General features: G+C 38.3%; 1 pseudogene; it reads left to right on the top strand.

The window, feature by feature from the left end:
• Window positions 1–6,079, top strand: part of LOC102260464 — a 24,724-nt pseudogene that overhangs the window by 2,002 nt on the left and 16,643 nt on the right.

Genomic DNA, 6,079 nt, shown 5'->3' with positions numbered 1-6,079 from the left:
CTTATCTTGAGTTTTGGTGAAACCTCCTGATATTTTGGGGGATTGGGACTATTAAATAAACACGCTGTCTTGGGACTTGGTCTTTCTGCCTCTTTGCCAGAAGAGGACAGAAGCCCACCCAGGCCCAGCCTTCGATCTATTTTATGTCTGTCTTTCATTTTTCTGAATCCCCGATACACCTCCATTTATTTATTTATTTATTTATTTATTTACTTTTATTTTTACTATTTTAAAATATATTTCATTGATTTTTTACAGAGAGTAGAAGGGAGAGGGATAATGAGCTAGAAACACCGTTGAGAGAGAAACATCGATCAACTGCCTGCACACTCCCCACTGGGGATGTGCCTGCAACCCAGGTACATGCCCTTCACCAGAATCGAACTTCACCAGAATCGAACTTGGGACCCTTGAGTCCGCAGGCCGATGCTCTATCCACTGAGCCAAACCCGTTAGGGCTCGAAACACCTCCATTTAAAGGAGCACTGTCGCCCTGAATCTGCTTTACTGCACACTTGTGTTGTGTTCCACACACTGTATGATAGCAACTTTGCACAGTGCCCTGTTGCACATCCGGGCTCCTTGGGGGATGTTGGAGAGCGGGTTTCGGCCCGATCCCCGCAGGCCAGGCCAAGAGACCCCACCTGCAAGAGGGACCCTGCTCACTCCACAGATGAAGGGGAAGGACCACGGGACGTTGGCTCCAGGGTGTGTCCGGCCTGTCTCACCCAGTCCCACCCTGCCAGCCACCTTCTAATTAATTTCCTTTCAGTGTTCCCGAATGCCAGGACACTAGTTTCCAGATAAAGCCAAACCATTTTCCAGAGCAGTTGATTCAGTTCATACTCCCACTCCCACACTTGATATGCTCATCTTGTAACATTTTACATCTGGTATGTAATGGTGGCATCAATTTTAATTTGTTTTTCCCTGATTACTAATGAGGGGAGCACTTTTGATTTCATCTTTAAATATACATTATTGATTTCAGAGAGTAAGGCAGGAGAGAGAGATAAGAACATCAATGATGAGAGAGAATCACTGATTGGCTTCCCCACACTGGGGATGGAGCCCGAAACCTGGGCATGTGCCCTGACTGGGAATTGAACCAGTGACCTTTCAGTTCCTGTGTTGACACTCAACCTCTGAGCCACGCCAGCTGGGCTGATTTTCATTTTTTGTGAAGTTCCTGTTCAAGTATCTTGTTCATTTGTTTCTCGGTTAGATGTCTTTATGTTGTTTATTTGTGAGAATTCGTGTGGTTTGGAAACCAGTCCTTGATCTACAGCAAGTATCTTTTGATGAACAGAACATTTTAATTCCTAAGTAAGCAGACTTATGAATCATTTCTATTATGATTAGTGCTCTTTGTTTCTTGATTAAGAAATTCTTTCCTGTTCCAAGATTTTGACTATGCTTTCCTGTTAGTATCTTGTAAACATTTTATAATTTTTCCTTTTATACTTAGGTCAATTTCACCTGGAATTGACTATTGTGTATGATGTGAGATAGGTGTGCAATTTTAATTTTCCAACATAGATGCTTATTTTATCAGCACCATTCATGAACAAGTTTGTTCTTTTCTTACTGATTTGCAGGCCACCTCTGTTGTGTAGCAAGTGTTCATACGTATAGGTCTGTTTGGGGCCTCTTCATTCTGTTCCTCTCACAGCAACTCCTACCTTAACTTTATTCAATAATGTGTTTTGTCTTGGCCCTTTACTTTGAAAATCAGCTTATTAAGTCCTCCCCTCCCCCCAAAAATATAAGTAAATAAATAAATAAAACAGTTTTCAGAATCAGTATACATCTCAGGATCTAATTGAAGGATCTTTCTTTTTCACCTGGAAGTGAAGGAAGAAGAATGTAGATTCAGTTGCTGTTGAAAGTTGCCTTATTCTGGGGACATCAGTGTGACTTTGAAAAACAAAAGTCAGAGAAGGACAGAGCCCAGGGAATCACTGAGAACAGAGTCAGACCATGTCTTTTGAGTTCCTTTTATCTCTGAGTGCTGCAGCTCTGTCAATTTGACTTGGAGTTTCTGTTACTTGCAACCAAAAGCATCCTTACGCTATCTTAAATACAGACTCAAATGCAGAAGCAAGTAAAAAGGCCTCTTCATGAAAAGGAAAACAGCTGTCCCCAAAACTATAAATTTCATTTTATAGGAAGACAATATGTAATAATAATGATGATGGTTATAGCTAACATTTACTAAGCCATGTACTGTGCTAAGCAATGTACAGATAATATATCATTATATTTATTATCTTATTCAATGGTCGTGACCTCCCAATATTGTTCTTTTTCCAGACCCAGAGATGTTAAGTAACTCTTACAATGTCACACAGCTAATAGGATTCAGATATACTAGTAGGTCTGTCTGATTCCACCACACTTATCAATTGTTTATTTTTTTTTTACTTAATATTCTTTATTAAATAGAGACAATTAAATGCTTCCAAAAGAGTAAGAGTAAGGTTTTGGGAAAAGGGGAATTTTACCTCACTACTAGTAGGAACGTAAATGAATATAACCTTTCTAGAGAGCAGTTTGACAGTATGTAATAAAATGTTTATATTCTGAAAATATATTATTTTAATGACTAACTCTACTTTTTAAAAGTGAATAGTTCCTCAAAATAAAGATCTTCAAGGACATTTATAGCAGCAAAATTTTTAGTAGCAAAAATAGAGTTTTGATTAAATAAATGTTAGGAACTAAAATACTAATGCAACTATAGAATAATATTTTAGAATTTTTAATGACAAGGAAAAATATACTATTTAAGTGAAAAAAGTAGATACAAAACAATATTCACAGCAGGACTTCTATTACATATTTAAAAGGCTAGACAGACATAGTGTAAAATGATAGTGATTATCTCTGCAGGGTGGGTTTATGGATAATTTACATTTTCTTCTTTTACTTTTCTGAAATCTTCAAGTTTTAACCATAAATTTGCAGAACACTTTATTTATGAAAATTTCAAACATATTCTAAAGTAGAGAGAATAGAAAAATGAACCTGAATGAATTCATCACCAGCTTTAACAATTTTCAACACTGAGCCAATCTTGTTCATCTTACCCTCTCCTACTCTCTCCCTCGGATTATTTTGAAACAAATCTCAAACATCATATTTTATATTGCATGTGTCTCTAAAAGATAAAAACTCCTTTTAAAAAACCACAGTACCATTATCACACCTAAATAAAATATAATTCCTTAATATCACAATATCATCACATATCCAATCAGTGTTGGCATTTCCCTCTCTCAACATCTTTATGTTTTATGTGTTCTTGGTTTTGCTTATTGCATAAATATAGTTGGCTTATTTGAATTGAGATCCAAATAAGTTTTATCTATTGTGATTGCTTGATATGTCTCTTATATATCTTTGCTTATAGGTTCCCATTCATCTCTATTTTTTTTCATGCAATAATTTATTGAAGAAACTAGATCATTTTCCTCGTAGAGTTTTTCATAGCCTTGATTTTATCTTTGTGATGTTGTTCCTTCTCTTTCATTTCTTATAAATTTCTCCATTAGATCTAAAGGCTTGATCAGATTCAGAGTTTTGTTTTGCTGTTTTTGAGGTGGGGTATGGGAGGGATAAAGGAACTTCAGAGATGATGGTATTTCTATGAAAGATTCAAAGTCTGGTGGTCTTTCTTATGAGGTTAGCTGCCATTTATGATCATTGCTACACTCATAAGTTATTAGGAATTACAAATTGGTGATATCCTATCATTCCTTTTCCATTTATTAGCTGGAATATTTCTCTAAAAGAGAATTTTCCCTTCATCAACTATTTGATTACTATTTGGGACAGACAACAAAGAGAGAATGAATGCCTGATTTTTTCTCTTTAATGATTATAGTTTTAAAAATAATTAGGTCATTTCCTAGCATTCTTCAGAAGTGACTTAATTTTTTTCCAGAGTATAATTATAAACTGATGGATTTAAACATACTTGATGTGCTTTAATTCATTGATGTTTTTAGCTGATGGATGAACAAATTGTCCCACTTGCTAAAAGGCTCTGCATGTTGACTTCTGAGTCCTTTTGACCCAACCCCAATAGTCTTTGATAACTTCTATGCCTTCCTTTATAACAAGATATTCTAGGATCATCATATTCATTTCTATCTTCAGATCTGGAATGACTCATTTATCTAAATAGCCCCATTTTCTTTTAGTGGGACAACCTGTGTATTAAGAGGTAGTAAATAAATGATGTTTTATAAAAAGGAATAACAGTAGCGGTTGTTGAGTGGCAGGGGGCGGGGGAGGGGGTGCTCTCTGAGCCCGGGGGGGGGGGGGGGGGGTGGAGAGAGGAGTGCAGAGTGAGAGAGTGCAGGATGCTCCAAGAGGCAGGGGGCAGGGGGCAGGGGGAGCAGCGGGGAAAAAAAGATTAAAATAAAATAAAATAAGGAATAGCAGACACTGGATGGTGAATAAAAGTAAAAGATAAACTATAAAAGTGTCATAGTCCAGGATCCTTCTAGAGGACATAGTTCCATATAACTCAATAGGAATGCCCACTCCATATCATCGATATGACCTCCAGTCACCAAGAAAACACACTGTTCAGCAAACTTACTTTACAAAGGTGTGTAAAAAATTAAAAAAAGGTATATATGTAGATAAGTCCTAGTTACCTAGAAAATTAATGTAAATAGAATGCTCCATTCACCTTAACAGTGGTTCTCAGGCTTATGGTACAGAAAAGAATCATTTAGGGAACTTGTCAAAATACATATTTCTGCCCCCACCCCCTGCCCTGACTGAATCTGGGAGCAGAATTTGTATTTTAATAAGACTTCCAAGTGATTTTGAAGAAGATGGTCTTATCAACTACCCTTTGAGGTACACTGCCAGATACACAGAGAGACAAAGCATGGGGAGGGAGGGATATGCCTCAGAAGAGTGGAACTTGGAGCATAGTTCTGAGAATTACACCACATTAAGATAAGAAAATTTGGTGAGTCTCTTTTTCTGGTTTCAAAAGGATTTTATTCTCTTCAGAAAATTTTTTTAAAAATAGAAAAGCAAACAGAAGAAAATAAAACCACTAGCAATCCTATTACCCAGAGACAATGCCCATTATGTTGATGTATATCCTTCCAGACTTCTAAAGGGCATTTCAATTGCTCTCTCTCTCTCTCTTTTTGCCAGCAGACACCATCAGTGACTTGCCTGGGGTCTCTCAGCTAGTGAGTGGGAGAGACCACACTGGAACCCAGCTGCTGGAACCTGAACTTCATTATGGAGATTCCCCACCTCCCCCACCCCAGTATTACTGTACACACATATCTATACTAGAGGCTTGGTGCACAAAAATTCATGTACTCGGTGGGGTGGGGAGGATCAGGCCTAAGTTGGCAGTCACACTTCCCTCTGGCAGCCCAGGACCCCTTGGGGGCTGTTCAATGTAGGCCCATGGGGAGCGGGCCTAAGCAGCAATCAGACATCCTTAGTGCTGTTGAGGAGGCGGGAGAGGCTCCTGCCATGCCACTGAGCTCACCAGCCATGAACCTGGCTTCTGGCTGAGTAGAGCTCCCACTGTGAGAGAGCACTGATCACCAGGGGGCAGTTCCTGCATTGAGCATCTGCTCCTAGTGGTTAGTGCGTGTCATAGGGACCGGTCGTTTCACCATTAGGGTCAATTTTCATGTTACCTTTTTATTATGTAGGATAACACTTTAAAATTAATTATAAACTTAAAAAAAATTATCTGTGTCTACCACCAGACTATGGATTTCTCAGCAGGGCAGGAGTATCTTCTTATTTATACTAGTATCCTCAAAACAAGGCCTGGTGCTCAATAGTGGCTCAGTACTTGGAACATAGTAGACATCCAATAACTATTCCTTCCAGTCAGGGAGACAACTAGGTCTCCAAGGCCTCTCATGGAACTGAATTGCAGGTGTTCTCAATTTTCCAAGACTGACCTAGTTTTCTCCCAAAGAAACAGTTTGTAGCATCCATGTGTTCAAGAAACAGAATATATTCCTGAAAGCATAATGTGGGAATGGGGGAGAGTGTAACTGTCCAGATATTTCTTTTTTTT

This window comes from Myotis brandtii, unplaced genomic scaffold (genome assembly GCF_000412655.1).
Source record: "Myotis brandtii unplaced genomic scaffold, ASM41265v1 scaffold132, whole genome shotgun sequence".
Classification (NCBI taxonomy): domain Eukaryota; kingdom Metazoa; phylum Chordata; class Mammalia; order Chiroptera; family Vespertilionidae; genus Myotis; species Myotis brandtii.
The sequence above is the reverse complement of the archived record's forward strand: the minus strand, read 5'-3'. Positions and strand labels throughout refer to the sequence as shown.